The 15,956-nt window shown below is 49.2% G+C and overlaps 1 non-coding gene across 1 annotated transcript; it reads left to right on the plus strand.

Moving 5' to 3' along the window:
* The first annotated feature begins 15,429 nt into the window (after nt 1-15,429).
* On the plus strand, nt 15,430-15,549 carry LOC120582664 (5S ribosomal RNA). Its single transcript, XR_005647607.1, has one exon. It is a non-coding gene; the product is annotated as a 5S ribosomal RNA (ribosomal RNA).
* The last annotated feature ends 407 nt before the right edge of the window (nt 15,550-15,956 follow it).

Below are 15,956 nucleotides of genomic sequence, written 5' to 3' on the forward strand. Positions count from 1 at the left end.
TGATCCCTTCTTCTGTGAGTTTGCTTTTTTCCTTTTTTTAAAGATTCCACATATAAATGAGATCATATAGTATTTGCCTTTCTCTGTCTGACCTTTTTCACTCAGCATAATGCCCTCATGATCCATCATGTTATTGCAAGCGGCAGGATTTCCTTCTTTTTGAGTGGCTGAATTCTTTCTCTCTCTCTCTCTCTCTCTCAGTCTCTCTCTCTCTCTCTCTCCCCCCGCCCCTCCCCCCGTGTGTGTGTGGGGGGGTGAAGTTGAGCACCTTTTCATGCACCCATTGGTCATTTGCATATCTTCTTTAGAAAAATTTCTATTTGAATGCTTTGGGTTATTTGGGGTATGTGTTCTTTGAGAGATTTCACTACTATAAGATGTTCCTGCTCAGAAGGAAAAGCAGTCTCAGGTCCCATGTGGAGAGTGGAAACTACCTGTATTGGATTTTTCACCCACCCACTCCCACATGGAAAATGATACCTGGTACTCCTTTCTAGTGAAATGCCCGTACTCTTCCAGTTAAGAGGTAGCATGGGATAGTGGCTAAGAGGTCAGCCTCTAGGTCAGAGGGAGTTGGGTTCTAGTCCTGGCTCAGCCACGTCTCTGTGCTATGACCTTAGGGATATTTAGATACTCTGCATCTTATTTTTCTCAGCTGTTCAAAGGAGATGATGAGAATTTCTATTTCATGCAATTGTCATGAAGATCAAGTGAGATGCAACCTTTATAAGTTCCGGTGCCCCTGTGGCTCAGACTTGGTGCAGTCAGATTCAAGGAAGCTCAGTCTAAGAGCCAACAGTTACTTCAAAAGTATTTCAACCTTCTTTGCATCTCTTGAAGAACACAGTAGATCCATTTTATAATGATTCTGAAAGTCACTCTCCTCTTTCCCTCAGTCCTCCTGTGACCTGCATCTGCTCCAAAAATCCTTATTTACCAAAGGGCTTTCTGTTCTCTCCTCAACTGATTAGATGAACCACCTCAGTGAAGGGAGCCTTCGAATGTTCCTGCCTTCGTCATTTTTTGCTCTGTTAAAGAAATCGTGTTTATAAAGCACTTAGCACAGAGCTCAATGTATTCTGTTATTCATGAGAAAAACTGAGAGAGCACATAGTGATTGTTCAAAAATTGGAGCTTAAAAATATAATCATCTAATACAAATAGCACTTTTTCTCCTAAAAATATTAAATAGCTGAAGACGGTTATTTAAATCTTGAAAAACTTAATAAAAAAGCTTTCCCCTAATGTTGTAGTTCCATAGATCTGCTTCCTGAAACCTTGTCTGTGGATCAGTGAGGGAAATTACCTCCCTGGTCTGCTCTGGCAGCTTCTCCAGTCCCCACCACCACTCCCCTGTTCCCTGAAACCACAGTGAGCACCACTGACGCTCCAGGGACAGTTGAGAACTCTGAAGCTGGAAGGGATTTCATGGCCCTGTGGCCTCCAGAATAAAAGGAGGGGCTGTGACAGCCACTTGGGTTTGTCAGAGTTGGCTGGAGTCTTAACGGAGAAGAATTGTATGAGGACAGAGGAGAGATGGACAAGACAGAATGCGAATTATTCATTCATTCATTCATTCATTCATTCATTCACTGGCTCTGCATTGAGCACCTCCAGGTAACTGATTGCAGCAGATTGTATTTTTCAAAGATAACCACTCCTTCTCTTACAGTGTGACTATCACTTTCTTCTGCTGAGAAGTGAGGACTTATATTTATTCTCTTTGAATTTGGATGTGTGTGTGACTACCTTGATCAACAGAGTGTGGCAGAAGTAATGCTACATAGTTTTTGATTTTAGGTTATAAAACAATACAGATTCCTCCTGTCTGTCTCTGTCTCTCTTCTGGGATGCGTGCCTTTGGCACCGGGCCACCATGTTGAGAGGAAGCCCAGGCCACATGGAGAGGCCCAGCTGGTCCTTCAGACAGTTCTAGACCCTAGCTGAGGCCCCAGATGCTGTGGACAAGATGTTCCTCCTGTGCTAAATGCCTAACCTCTGGCTGGAAACCTTGGAGGTAATAAGTAACTGGTGTTGTTTTGAGTCACTAAGTTCTGGGATAGTTTGTTATGCAGCAATGAAGAGCTAATACATAGGCCCTGTGGGGCAGCTGGGTCCACAGAAAGCAAGAGATTTCAAGGTCTCTGGGGAGATCTCTAAGTAAACAGATAATGATTCTGTTGTTTGATAAGGCTTCAATAGAGAAGCACTGAGGATGTGCGTCTAACTCCCTTGGGCTCAGAAGCACTTTTTGGCAGAGGTAACATTTCAGCTTGGTCTGGAAAGGCAAGTAAGAGTTAGCTAGAGGAGGATGGAAAATGGGGAAGAGTGTGGGCAGGGAGCACTCCAGGGAGAACCTAGACTGGTATCCAAATCCCTGGGAAGTGGCTGTCAGGCAGCTATGTCGCATTTCTTACTTAGCACGTGAACGGAGGGTCTCTCCAAGAACTGACCGTCATGAGGGGCCTCACAGCTGGCAAAGCTCCTCACATCTGTCCAAGGCAAGTGAAATTAAGACTGCAGCCCTGAAACCCTGTCCCCAGCCACCTCTGGGCCTGGGCAGAGTGTGGAGCCGTGGCCCCCTAGACAGCAGTGGGGAGTTCTCCTGGAGTGCGCCGTTCCTCCATGGGCTGGGCCAGCCTCTGAAGGGACTGGAAGCCAGCAGAGGGAGGGAGGGCCAGCAGCAGGAAGTCCCGAAATGGCTCCTCCTCAGAGGGGCAAGGTGTTTTTAATACACATCACAGCAGCGTCATTGCGTGTAGGCTGAGGCTGATTGGCTGGGGCAGTAAGACCAGGATCTGACTCCCTTCAGATGTTCTCCTTGTGTTCTGGCCACACCGTATGAACTACCCTTCTCTGAACATGGCTTCTCCCAGGTTCTTTGGTCTTGGCCTGGGCTCTTCCTTCTGCCAGGAATGCCCTTCCGGCCATTTTCACCTCATCCCTGGCCTCGGGTGTCCCCTCCTCCAGAAAGACCTCAGAGATACCCAGGGCTTCTCAGGACTCCACAGGCCCCTCTGTCACAGCCCTGAGGTATGGCGATGCTCTGACTTCTTTACCTGTGTGTCTCCCAGACGAGGCTTACAACAGTGGGGTCTTAGGGTAGATGGGCTTGTTGTAGGTAGTTTGGGTCTGCGCATCGTATAGGTATGTATGCTTGTGTGTGTCTGTGACTGGGTGTCCATGTGGATCTCATCCTGGATGTGTCCAGATGTGTCTTTTCTGATTGTGCATGTGTTTTATGTCTGTGTGGGGATGCTCCCTCTGGGCGGAGAGCAGCGGTTATAGCTAGCTGATCACCACCCTGTCAGGAGCCAGCCAACCACATTTTCATGGAGTCCCTTGCCTGCCAGACTCCCAGGACAGCCAGCCCAGCCCAGTGAGACACTCTGTGCTCTCCCTTCCAAGTTCCCACTTGTGGCACACACACAGCCCTCGACACTGCCTGCCCTCTGGCCCCCTTGCCTGGGTGGTGTGCATGTGGATGTGGCCAGCATGTCTTTGCTCTCCTTGTGCTCGGTAAGGAATGGATTATAATTCCTGGGCAGGCTGCATCTGCAACCAACTTGAAGGAAATAATTGCTGAGCGAGTTAAAAGAAAAAAAAATGGAACTTCAATCCAGCCAGCCATCCGTGTCATTAAATTAGGCTAATCTAAATCCTCAGAGCCTAATTTAGCAGCCTCCGAGGCCAACTGAAGTCTTACCCTACATGGCTCGCCGGAGCTCCCATTGCAAAGTCTCTGGCAGAGGTGAACTTCAGGGGACATGGTGGGCAGTGACCTCACAGCCTGAGGACACGCAGAGCCTGTGATGGATACCAGCTGCTCCTCAGGGACCTGACTCTGAGCTGAGTCTGGCAGGCCTGGTTCTTGTGCTGCCCCTGCCCCTTTCTAAGTCACCCAGCTGCCCCAGGCCTCATCTGCTTCCACCTGGCTCACAAGGCCTATTAGACACATGACGAGGGGAGCTGGGGTGAAGGTGAGGCTGCAATTCCTCCAAAGTTGCCCTAGAGTTGCTCCTCCAAGCTGTGTTTGTTGATGCCAACCAATGGGTGAATAGAAGAAACAATGAGATGAATCTGTGCCATAAATCCAACTTTTTAAAGAATCATTAATTCCTTTACCTATTCGGACATTTAGTGACTCATTAATTCATCCATTCTCACCTCCTTTATTCATTCTTAGATCCCTCACTCCCTCATTCTCTCTCTGATTTACTCATTAATTCACTATCCCATCCATTCAGTCCTCCCTCCCTCCCTCCCTTTCTCTATTCCTTCAGTTCCATGCTTTGGAAAATCGCCTGTTAGATGCTCGTCCCAGTGGCTGCCCAGAAATGAATAGAACTTGGGGCCTGCTTCTCTAAGGATTAGTGCACAGGCTGGGCTCCTGAACCTCTTCCTCCCTCCTTGCCTCTGGCTCCCCACTGCCCCCTTACTGGAGCACATTTCCTCTCTGCTCCCCTCCCTCAGGGAGCTGCTGGTGGGTCGGTGGGTGTGCTTTTGCCAGGGGCACTCAGGAGGAAAGGTGCTGAACTGACCTGATAAATGAACCAACAAGGATGTGTGGCCTGGCCCCCCTCCCCCTTTGATCAACAGCCTCTGAACCCCTGATGACATCCCATGGCATATTCCTCTATTAATCAGAAAAGCCTTGACAGATGTAAGCAATTTGTCTTTGGAGAGGACTGGAGGGGGACGAGGGGAGGGATCCCGCTCCAGCCCCGTCAGTGTGGAGAAGATGCCGAGGGTAGGTCTTGAAACAGGGGCTGAATTCATGCATACTAAGAAGGCAGGAGAACCCAGAGCCAGGCAGATCAGAAAGAGAAGTGTTTTCATTTCAAAGCATATTTCTTCCTTGATTGAATAGGGCCCCCCCACTACCACCACCCAACCAGGGTTGCTGGAATGAGGCTGGGATCCCGGGGTTAATCCCACCCAGACCCCTTCAGGGCTCAGATGCTTGAAGCAACAGGGGCTCAGAGAGTGGGGTTCAGGTATGGATTCTCTGACAAAAGAGCAGTCAGTGTTCTCAGTGCTCTGGAGCTGTTTCAGTTCTTGCCAGTGTTAATGGTGAAGCTCAGCTTAAAAACCACACAAAACACTGAATGAACCCGCCATACAGCAGATCCAGAGCTGGCACCAGAAATGCAGAGGGGTGATAATCTTACTCTTCAATACCCCCGCCTGGACCACCAGGCAGATAAATAACTCAGGAAGTGGCTGAGCAAAGGAGAGAGTGTACCAGAGACAGTGTGGTCACGGAGAGGGAGTCACCAACTCAACAAAAGGGGACGCTTCCCAGAAGAGGAGACATAAACTAGATCTTTGAGGATGCGTAGACACAATCATGTGGGAAAGGCCTCTCCTTCTTTGTCGGTTCAGAGAACCGCTCCTCCATCAAGACCCAGCTTGGGCCTCCTCCTCTGTCAGCCTCTTTTCCTCACTAATTTTTGAGGTCAGAAACTGTATGATTCATCTCTGTGTCTCAGTGCCCAGTCCAGGGCCCAACCAGTGCTCCCTGAAGTGAGTGGAACAGTTGCCGATGGTGGGAACAGCATGTGCAGAGGCATGAAGGCAGGCACGAATCAGCATGGGGGTGTACAGAGCACTGCAGCCTGTGTTTGTATCAGTGGAGCTATGTCTAAACAATGTCTGTATCAATCGGAAAACTGAAAACTGAATGGCATTTCTCTGTTTTCACTTGAATATCTGGCGCCATACAAAGGCAGCCTAAAGATTTGACTGCAACAGAGGAGTATACGCGATCTTATTTTCATTGTGGTTTTTTAAAAAAGAGTGTTCCATGAATCTGTTTAGATGCTTCAAACGTAGATTTTAAAACTTGCCCTTGCAAATTTCAGAGACGAGAGCCACAGCCAGTGTTTTGATCATTTTGCCTCCTTTGCCTTCCAATAAACACCTAACATACTTTGCCAAGCTTTCTGTGGTCAGGATTTACAGATCTGTGACTCACCCAAGTGAGCCAGGGAACATGAAAAGATGTCGCTGGGGAGAAATATGCAGAGAAGGATGGGAGAGGTCAGCACCTCCACCAAGCAGGACAGACTCCCACAGCTTTTCCTAATAAACAAGTTTCCAGGCCCTTTGAATTCTTCCGGAGAGGAGAGGAACGTTAGCATCCACAGGGAGAGGAGGGACATCATGGACAGAGACCACGTGGGTCTGGGGCCTCAGGGCGTTAAATGCTAGAGCAGGAAAAAGAGAGCTGGGAGGCAGGCTGGTGCTGGGATGGCGGCTGCCGGACAACCATCATTGAGCACCTGCTGTTTGCATCCCATGAAGGAGGGGAACTGCCTCGTCTAAGGTCATATGGCCAGTAAGTGGGGAGCTGAGATCAAAGCTGGCTTTGTTGGTTCCAGAGCGTCTCTTGTTCCGGATTCTGCTGTGATTTGGGCGGTGTGGGGTCTTTCAATAGGGCTGCGACCTGAGGCCGGGCCTGAGCTGCCTCATCATGCAGATTGCTGCTGGTTTGAACCTACCCAAGGATACTCACTGATACCGAGGCCCTCAAACTAGTTCCATAGGAGTTTGGGAGAAGAGGCGTTTAAACAGGATTTATTCCCTCCAGGCTTAGATCGTGCTCTCAATATCTCCAACCCCCAGGAAAAACCTTCTGCCAACCAGAACTGTGCCTGCATAAGTTCCATGTCCCACACCCACATTGTGTCTACCACCTTTCTGACCCCTCTGTGAGGCCCGTTCGGTGGCCACCCTCGCCATGCAGCCCTCCTTGGTTGTTCTGGCTTTCATTTATTTCCTAGTCTTTTGAGAGCCTGCTATTGATAATAAAAAGCTGTTCTGCGTGTCGAGTGCTTTCCATGTGCCTGCTCTGCGCTCAGCATTTTATATACATTATCTGGATGAATTCTCCCAACTCTGCTCAGAGGTGGGTCCTATTGTTTTCATTTCTCAAGATGAGACTGTGGAAACCCAAGGAGGTTAAGGAACTTGCCAGAGGCCACACAACTGGAAAATGACAGAGCAGCGATTTGAACCCTTTATCTATATGGCTGGAGGGCCGGTGTTTCCAATGGCTATGTTCTTCTGTCTGCAGGCTGCCTCCCAAAGGTCAGCATTCTTTCTCCTGTCCTGCCTCTGTCTCTGTTCCACGTAGCAGATCGCGACTCCCCAGGTGTGAGGGGACTGGCCTCTTCATTGTCTAGTGCCTTTTAAGCCTGGTTTTTCACTGTGTGTTGAAGGCATTTTAGCATGGTCAGACCTCAGCACGGGTTTCTGGAAGGTCACTCCATGCACGAGTGAGCCTGTGGTTATGTCCATCTGTATACACGTACGAGAGCACATATGAATGTGATTGTGCGTGTGAGCATGTGTGCGCATATAAGCGTGTTGATGGGGACAGGTGAGAGACAACAGAGAGATGAGTCGGAAGGAACTTGGGATGGGCAGAAAAGGTCTCTGGGAGATGCTATGTGCTAAGTATATGACATGTATGAATGTATGTAATTCTCAGACCTTGCAAGGAATACATTGTGACTGAGAAAACTGGCCCAGAGAGGTAAAGAGGCTTGTCAAGGCCACACAGCAGATCGATGAATATGGAAACACGAATCAGGACGGGGACGGGCCTGCCTTCCTATGAGTGGAGCTGAGAGCCCTCCTGGGCAGGGCAAGGTCAGTCGACCTGAACCCTGGGGATGAGTTTTAGAGGACCACAGAGAGGCCTTCCGTATTCAGAACCAAGAGGCCAAGCCTACGCTTAAGGGCATCAGCGAAACTGCAGGGTGGACCTGGGGACTGCTGGGTGTAAGCTGGTAGGGTGCCTCTGATCACGGAGGGCCCTTGTTTTCCCCAGAGCTGCCGTGGGGGATGTGTTAGCAATGTTGACAGAACTTTGGAGACCTTTGGATTGAATCTGGGAGGTCAAGGAGGGAGTCACCAAGGAGACTCCTGGGCAAGTGAACGTTCTCACCATACTCATCCTGTGGCTGAGTAAACTGCCCCTGTCCACTCCCCAGTCTGATTCTTACCCACCCACCATGGCTGAGTTCCAGGCCCACCTCCTCCAGGAAGCCTTTCTAGTCCAGCCTTGTTAATCATACCCTCAGAGTTTCCAGACAGGGCCTGTGTGCAGGATGATGTGCCCCAACCTGCTGCACTTGGTGAAAACACCACGGCCTGGAGGCCCTGCAAAAAACAGAGACTGGGTGAAATGGAGAGGGGAGGAAGGGAAAGAGCTGTTGTCATCTGATGAATAAGTCCCTCAGGAGGGAGCTATGGAAGGCTTTGCATTTGAAAATAAATCTAGTCAAAGAGCTGCAACTTAGCAGGTCCATGAAGAGTATGCGGATGCGATTATAACCAAGATGCTATTTTTAAAGTGCACCTCCACATATATTCTAAAATGGGTCAGCTGGCTTGCTTTCTCTGAAACCCCACCTACCCTCTGAGGCAAAGGCATGAGGTTGCGCTTCAGGGGCGGAGAGAGCAGGTGTAGCAGAGAAAGAAGATGGAGATTCCTAGGCAAGGGAAGGAGGAAATGCCTAGAGGAGTCCATCAGGCTGCAGGGCAAGGACAGCCTCTTCCAATATTAGAAGGGAGAAGGGGAAAGGAAGAAGGCAAGGGAAATGGTCGCACTATGTCATCCAGCTTCACCCATAAGCCCTCCCCCCATGAAAGCTGAGAGAAATGTAGTATAAGAAGGTACAGATAAATTTGAGGGTATTTCTGATTTCAAGGCTTATTTATAGTTTCCGTGGAGGTCGACTGAGAAAATTTTGATCCCTCTGAGAGAAACACTGCATCCAACATGGTGCCACTGCCCAGAAGACAGAGTCAGCAATAGCTGGACAGGCTACCACACAAACAGTGGGTGATCTTCTCTGGCTCCTCTAGAAGAATCTGGAGTTATCCATGAGCTCCGACTGACAGATGTGGGAAATAGAGAATGGAGCAGCAAAGGGGGTGAGGGTCACGGTGACCCCAGAGGGGAGGCCAGGCTTGGGGAGGCTGAACGGGGCCAAGCAGAGCATGTGGCAGTGACACAGGGCTTGCAGCATCACTGAGGTTGGCACCAGGGGCTGAGATTGGGGAGCCCGGTGGGCAGTGATTACAGTGAAAGAAAGACCATGAGTTCTCAGCCCGGGGCTCTATCAGAGGAGGTCCGGAGTGGGTCAGGAGAACAACTCCAGGACTTAACTCTTACTTCCTGAGACGCCTCCCTCCACCAAAAAAAGACATATAAGCTCCCCCCACAACTCTTAGAAGCTAATTTGGGAAGATGAAGGGTAAAAGGGAGAAAGACTGACTACCTGAAAGAGATTGGAATCCCTTTCATTGTTAAATGCAGTGCCCCCCACCCCACTTCCCTCCACTATCCCTCTAAAGCAGATCTATTCTAGAAAATAAAGAAAACCTCACTGTGGGCAGAGTCCAGTGCGTAACATGTTAAATTCTAGACTGTGAAACAAGGTTGATCTCAGGTTTGGCCGTAAATTTCTGCTGAGGGCATTGTATTCACATGTGAAGTTGTTCTTTTCTTGCTCTCTTAGAGAATTTACCATTCATCATTTTAAATCATTTTATCATTTACCATTTTAAATACCCAGAAACAGAGGCCTTTGAAGACAGTTATAACCCACTTCCTCACTGGGAAAGTTCTCGCTGTGCTCCTGTACCCGGCCGTTCCAATTCCTGTGGACTCTCTGGTATGTTTCCCATCTTCTGTGGGAGAGAGAGAGAGGAGACGCCAGGGATGGACTGTACGGCCAGCCCAGCATGGTTAGTGTCCCACAGGGAGGGTGCATGGCCACTGGAGTACCGATTGCTGCAAGGAGTGCCAGATAGAGCTTTGTAGATAGCCTGACGTGACATTTGCTATCTTAGCTTTTGGCCGTAACCACTTAACTAAGGGTGACTTAGAAAATATAGATACGTACCGGGAGGACTGAAGAAAGGTGTATCCAAAGTCAGTTGAGTGGCTCAGGGATGTCGCCAGGGAGCAAGGCTCTTTCTAGCTCTCTGCTTTCCTGTCCTCAGCATGTCAGCACTTTTGCCCCTCTGCACGCTGCCTCACAGTCACAATATAGCTGCCGTAGCTTCGGACATCACAGTCTCACACAACTGTATTCAAGTCTAGCTCATGTGCCTCTCTTTTCTGGTAGGAAAACTTCTGCCAGAAGTTTGACCAGGGAGGGCTCATGTGCCCACTCCCCAAACCAGTTTCTTTACTCACCTTTTCTAAGATCGAGGTATCTATTATCAGATACTCAGGGTTTTATTAGCAGGGGGAAAAAGTTGGGATGACTTTGCGCCAGGAAACCAACAGTGTTTGCCCATTGTTCAAGTGACACCAGGCAAGGAGAGAAAGCCAGGGCAAGAAGCCTCGTGTAGCAAAAACTAAGAGGAGACAACAAAGAGGATCAAAGTGAGTTGATGCTGAACCGCAGTGTAGATGATGATAATGGTGGTGATGTTGATGATGATGATGTCCATGAAGCTACAAGTTATGGAGCACTTACTCCTTGATCCTTACACTAGGTGGTACACACTTAATCCTCACAACAATCTTATTATTTCACTTAGAAGGGAAGAACTGAGGCTTATTCTCAGATGCCAGTGGGCGGTGGCCCTGAGTTCAGTATCCACCACCCTGGCTGCTGCTGTGCACTGTTGGGAGCATTTCAAAATAGCTGCTATGCATAGATTCTTTCTTCCCTCTTCCATCACATAGTCAACCCATATTTAATAGGGTCTCCTCTGTTAGACTCATCAAACATCTCACATTCTAAGATCCAGTAGAGAACATACAGTCAAGGTCTCTGCTGTCATGAAGCTGCATTCTAGTGGGAAGTCTCCAAGATCATCCAGAAAGTAGTCAATCAGTAGGAAAGATACTATGGTAAGGGTTAGTAGGGTGTTGTGGCAAGTTGATGTCTCCAGGAGTGGCTGAGGAGAGAGCCTCAGTTACGTGAGATGGTCTGGGAAGGGCTTTCTGAGGAGATGGCGTTTGGGCTGAAACTTCAATGGCGAGGGGCGTAGCTGTGTGACAATCTAGAGGAAGAGAATTCCAGGCAAAGGAACAGCAAGGATGCAGACTTGGGGTGTCATAGGCAGCATTTGAAAAACAAAAGAAAACCACTCTGGCTGGAGCCCGGTGGGGCTGGGACTGGAGTGTCTTGGAGAAGAGTCTGGATATTTTTCCAAGTGATGTGAAACGCAGTAGAGCATCTTCAGCAGGAGAATGCATAATCTGATTTATGCCTTTAGACAGGTACCCCGGTGCACAAAACACCCCCTTTTCTGTGATGCACAGTGACCCTCCCTGCACCATGGGTACCCGTCATGTCTCCCCAGGAAGACTGCATGTTCTTGCAGGTGAGAGCTAAACTCACTTCCTCTTGTACCTGCCCAGAGCTATCAGCAGTGAACTGGTGATGGAGATGCCAAATGTCATGAATAAATATTGAAAGTTCCTGTTTTTACCTGAAGGGACCTGAGAAGCAACCGTCCCAGGTGGGAAGTGGAGCACGAAGACATCTGCTGCTGAAGGGCTGGGCTCCACCACTCCACAGAGCAAAGCAGGCTCAGAAGAGACCATCTTTCTGTCCTAGGAGACAATTCTCCAGGTTGGTGGAGGTTCCTCTCAATCCAGGCTCTGGTACAAGTTTGGGAGCAGCCCTGGGTCTCATTAGGAGGAAGCTGTCAGATGATCTCAGCGTTGGGCAAATCGTTCCTTCAGTGAGATCTGATAGGTAGCAGACGTGTGTGCTGGGGGTGACCTGGTGAGCAGCTACCCCTCTGCCCCCGCCCGCCAGTCAGGGGGCTTCCCCCGCCCACTCAAGGTGCTCTCAGAACTCTGCTCTGAATACGCGAAACATGAGGCCATCCCCCTTAATCAGAGCTGACTTATGGGAAAATTAAACACAGAAGGCTATGCCAGATCCAGGAAGGTTCCTTCCCTGCCTTCCTAGAGGCCCAGTCTGGCTCCGAGCACCTTCGGGGAGAAAGACTGACCCTGCTGTCAGCCGGAGAGCTGTGACCCCAAGGTGGCAGTTGCATCCAGATGATATGTTCATATCGACTAGAACAGGGGGATAATAACAAAAGAAGAATAAAAGGGCGAAATCTTTTTGTTTGGAATGTTCTGTCTACTCTCCAAGTCCTCATGGCTGGATAGCATTGATTTTTCAAAAGTACTGAGTTGAAATTTCATTAAGTTTTTCCAGGTGCATCAGTTACAAATTATCTAACTCCTTCTGGAGCCATTAGAAGGAATGCGGGTCCTGCTGAAGGTGGTTTACAGTGGAGGGCCAAGGGGGCCAGTTCAGAGGGACTGTCAGGAGTCGGGGCACAGGAGACCTGGGAGAAGCATTCAGGAGATTGAACCCTGTGGAGCGGGGAGACTGAGCTGGGCTGTGACTCGACGTCACTGTCACCATATGGACTGAAGGACAGGCCAGGAGTCTCCTCTCTCAAGACACATTGAGCTTGCACGTGGGGCAGCAGGGCAATACAGAGCCAGGGACTTCTTCATACACCCGAATTTGCCCTGAAGCCCTTTGAAGGCTGCTGTGGGCTCCCTCTCCACTCAAAAGACCCTTTCTCATGAGGATTTAAAGCATATGTTTGGCCAAGGCTGTCAAAATGCATCATAGAGATGGTCCCAAACCAACCACTGAGTAGCCCCTCCCCCATCCTGATCAAAGCAGGGGAGGCAGACATCCTGTTGCCAGTGGATGCTGGAGCGGAGCACGGGAGAGCCAGCTGGGGCTGTAGGCTGACAGCCCCACTAGCCATGGGGTGCTGTCCATGAGCTGCTGACCAGTTAGGCACCTGGATGGGCCCTGTGCCCAAGGTGTCAGAGATGAGTCAGTGACTCCTCTTGTCCAAAGCCAGATCACAGTAGCTTGGGCCAAGTCAGGGAATCAGGATCTGGTGCCCTCACTGGCAGGACTAGCCACAGACAAGGGGGAAAGCCTGCCAGGCTGGGTGAGAAATTGGGAAGCATGGCTGGTGCTTATGCCCTAGAGGTGTGTGGAAAGCCAGAAGAGACTGTGGAAACCCCAGATCTGATGCTAACTCTAGTTACAATGGCTACCTCGCTTCAGCACCAGCCGTACACCTGGCACTGTGCTAGAGCTATGCCTAGCCTTGGGTGAGCCTCCTACCAGGCCTTGGGGTGTGCTAGTGTTACCTCGATGTGACAGATTACCCAACGGGTCTCAGAGAGACTGAGTGCTGTGCCCACATTGTGGCACAGTCAGGACTTGAACCCATGGCCGTATGAGCCCAGAGTTGGAACCCCTAATCCTGGGTGTACCGCTGCTCAGCGGTCAGACCAGATGTGTCCTCACAGAACAGAGGTGGTGGTCAGGGGCCTGGCAACTTGGGGTATAGGACTCTCTGGTGGGAGGCTGGCCCACCAGCTGCACATCCAGAGGAGTAGAGCTAATGGTGGGGTCTCTTGCTGGCGACCACCCAGGCCAGGCCTGCCTGGGGAACCACAAGGAGGTTTGGCAGGGCCAGGGAAGAACAACCCACATTCCCCATCTCATAGCTCTTCCCAACACCTTTGAATCTGGGGTGTGGCCCCCTTCTCTGGAAACATGAGAAAAAAGGACTCACGGAGGTCAAGTGAGTAGTAACTGGCTCATGGTCATTACAATGAAGAGACTAGTTTCAGAAGAAAACTTCTAATCTGTTAGCTGTTCCATCTGGGATGCTAATGGCCTTGCCTTGGAAAGACTTCAGCTGAAGAAGAGGCTGCCATCTAGGAGAGAGGCACAGTTATCCAGCTCCATGGACTCCACATTTTTGGTTTCCTGGTGGGAGCCTCTGGCTCAGACAACCCAGATGTTCCAGGCCATCCAAGACCCACGCATGGGTGCAGAGCTTAAATCTAGGACATCAGGCCACTCTGGCTGCCTTACCACCTTATCTGGGCTGCAGTGAGGGCCTAGCTCAGGAGCATGTACTGCGTCTCTCACATACCCTAGCCCCATAGCTGAGCTCCAGCTTGGCTTCCCCAGCGACCCTGGCTCTGTGCTTGAGGACCCACAGCAGGTACCCACCAGGAGCTCTGTAGTGCTGCCTGCCTAGCCCTCTGCCCCAGCTCCAGTGCTTAACACGTCAGACTTTTCAGGCTCTGCTCAGCCCTCCAGGACTGGCACTTGCTAAGTGTTTCCTCTTAAACCCCCAGCCAGGCATTGCCCTCAGAACCAGATTTTCCTGCATAAAAACTCCATCACTTACCAGCTGTATTACCTGGGCAAGTGACTTGATCTGTGGTAGTGCTTTTTAAGCTATTGCCTCTCAGCAACAAACCTGACCTTCTGCACTATTCTGTGGTGCTCTGGGACTTCACAAATCAGGTTTATGCCTGGCCAGTGACACCCCTTTAGGCTCTGCGAAGAGGGGAAACCAAGAGGGAGCCCGGAAGGCAGAAGGAGGGAAAAAGGACTTGCTCTTTCACATCTGCTCCCTGTTTCCATCAGCAGTGGGCCTGCACTTGAGCAGCAGCTACTAGTTCCAGTTGTCCATTCCTTCCACACTCCCAGAGCCAGCCCCATCATGTCCTCTCAGAGGTCTGGGTCCCAGCCTTGCAGGCCCCTTCTCGAAGTGTCTAGGTCTTTATAACCCCAAAGTCTCACCTTTGTTCCCCCAATGCTAGGGGTTATTACTGCCATTGAGCATCTTTTCGTGTGCTTTTTTGCCATCCTTATGTTTTCTTGGAAGTATCTGTTGAAATCACCTGCCCATGTTAAAAAATAGATTGTTTTCTTATTGCCCAGTTATAGGAGTTCTTTACATATCCCTTCTGTTACTACTTCTGCGATATCTGAGCGTTCCCATTGGCCTTTTCAGTTCTGCAATTCCTGGTTAACAATGCTTATATAAAACCGGCTCTGTCAAAACACGTTTTCCTTCTCCTGATTTGCACTTTAGTCTTCATTCATCCAGTAGGGACAATGACTCACACAGGTGGTCATGAGGACGGGGTGAGGAGACGCCTGTGACAGATGTCGTGGCCTGAGGCCTGGCACCCAGGGAAAACTCGGTTGGGGTGGCCGATGACTCAGCACTTTCAACGGAGCCCCATCTGTGAGGCCCCAGTGCACTGTTAAGAAGCAAAAAAGATTTCGATTTTATATACACTTATGAGTGAAATCGTATGCTTTTTTACTTTTTCCATCTGACTTATTTCACTTAGCATGATGTTCTCAAGATCCATTCATGTTGTCAAAAAAGGCAGTATTTCATCTTTTCTTATGGCTGAGTAGTATTCCATTAAATGTGTGTACCACATCTTCTTTATCCAATCATCTATCGAAAGACACTTTGGTTGTCTCCAAGTCTTGAATAATGCTTGAAGCACCATGAATAATGCTACAGTGAACATAGGGTACATATATCTTTACAAATAAATATTTTCAAAATTTTCAGTTAGTCTACAGCCATGCCACCCTGAACAAGCCTGATCTCGTCTGATCTCGGAATCTTAAGCAGGGTCGGGCCTGGTTAGTACTTGGATGGGAGACCATCTAGGAAGACCAGGTGCTGTAGGCATAAAAAATAAAAAACAAGGCATCGTAAGCTGACAAGGTCCTTGCAATCTGTGAGGTCAACCAAGGGTCGCCTTGCCTAAAAAAGTAAAATAAATAAAATAAAATAAAAATAAAAAATGTTCAGGTAGATATCCAGAAGAAGGATTGCTACAAATGAACAAACAAGACAAATAAAAACTCATAGACACAGACAACAGTATGGTGGTTACCAGAGGGAACGAGCGGGTGAGGAGGGAGGTAGAAAAGGGGGTCAAATTAACGGTGACAAAAGGAGATTCGACTTTGGGTGGTGAACATACAGTGCAATATACCAACGATGTATTATAGAATTGAACACTTGAAACCTATATAATTTCATTGACTAATGTTACCCCAATAAATTTAACAAAACTTTTTAAAAATCTAAAA

The sequence above is a fragment of the Pteropus medius genome, unplaced genomic scaffold (genome assembly GCF_902729225.1).
Source record: "Pteropus medius unplaced genomic scaffold, Ma_sr-lr_union100, whole genome shotgun sequence".
Lineage (NCBI taxonomy): Eukaryota > Metazoa > Chordata > Mammalia > Chiroptera > Pteropodidae > Pteropus > Pteropus medius.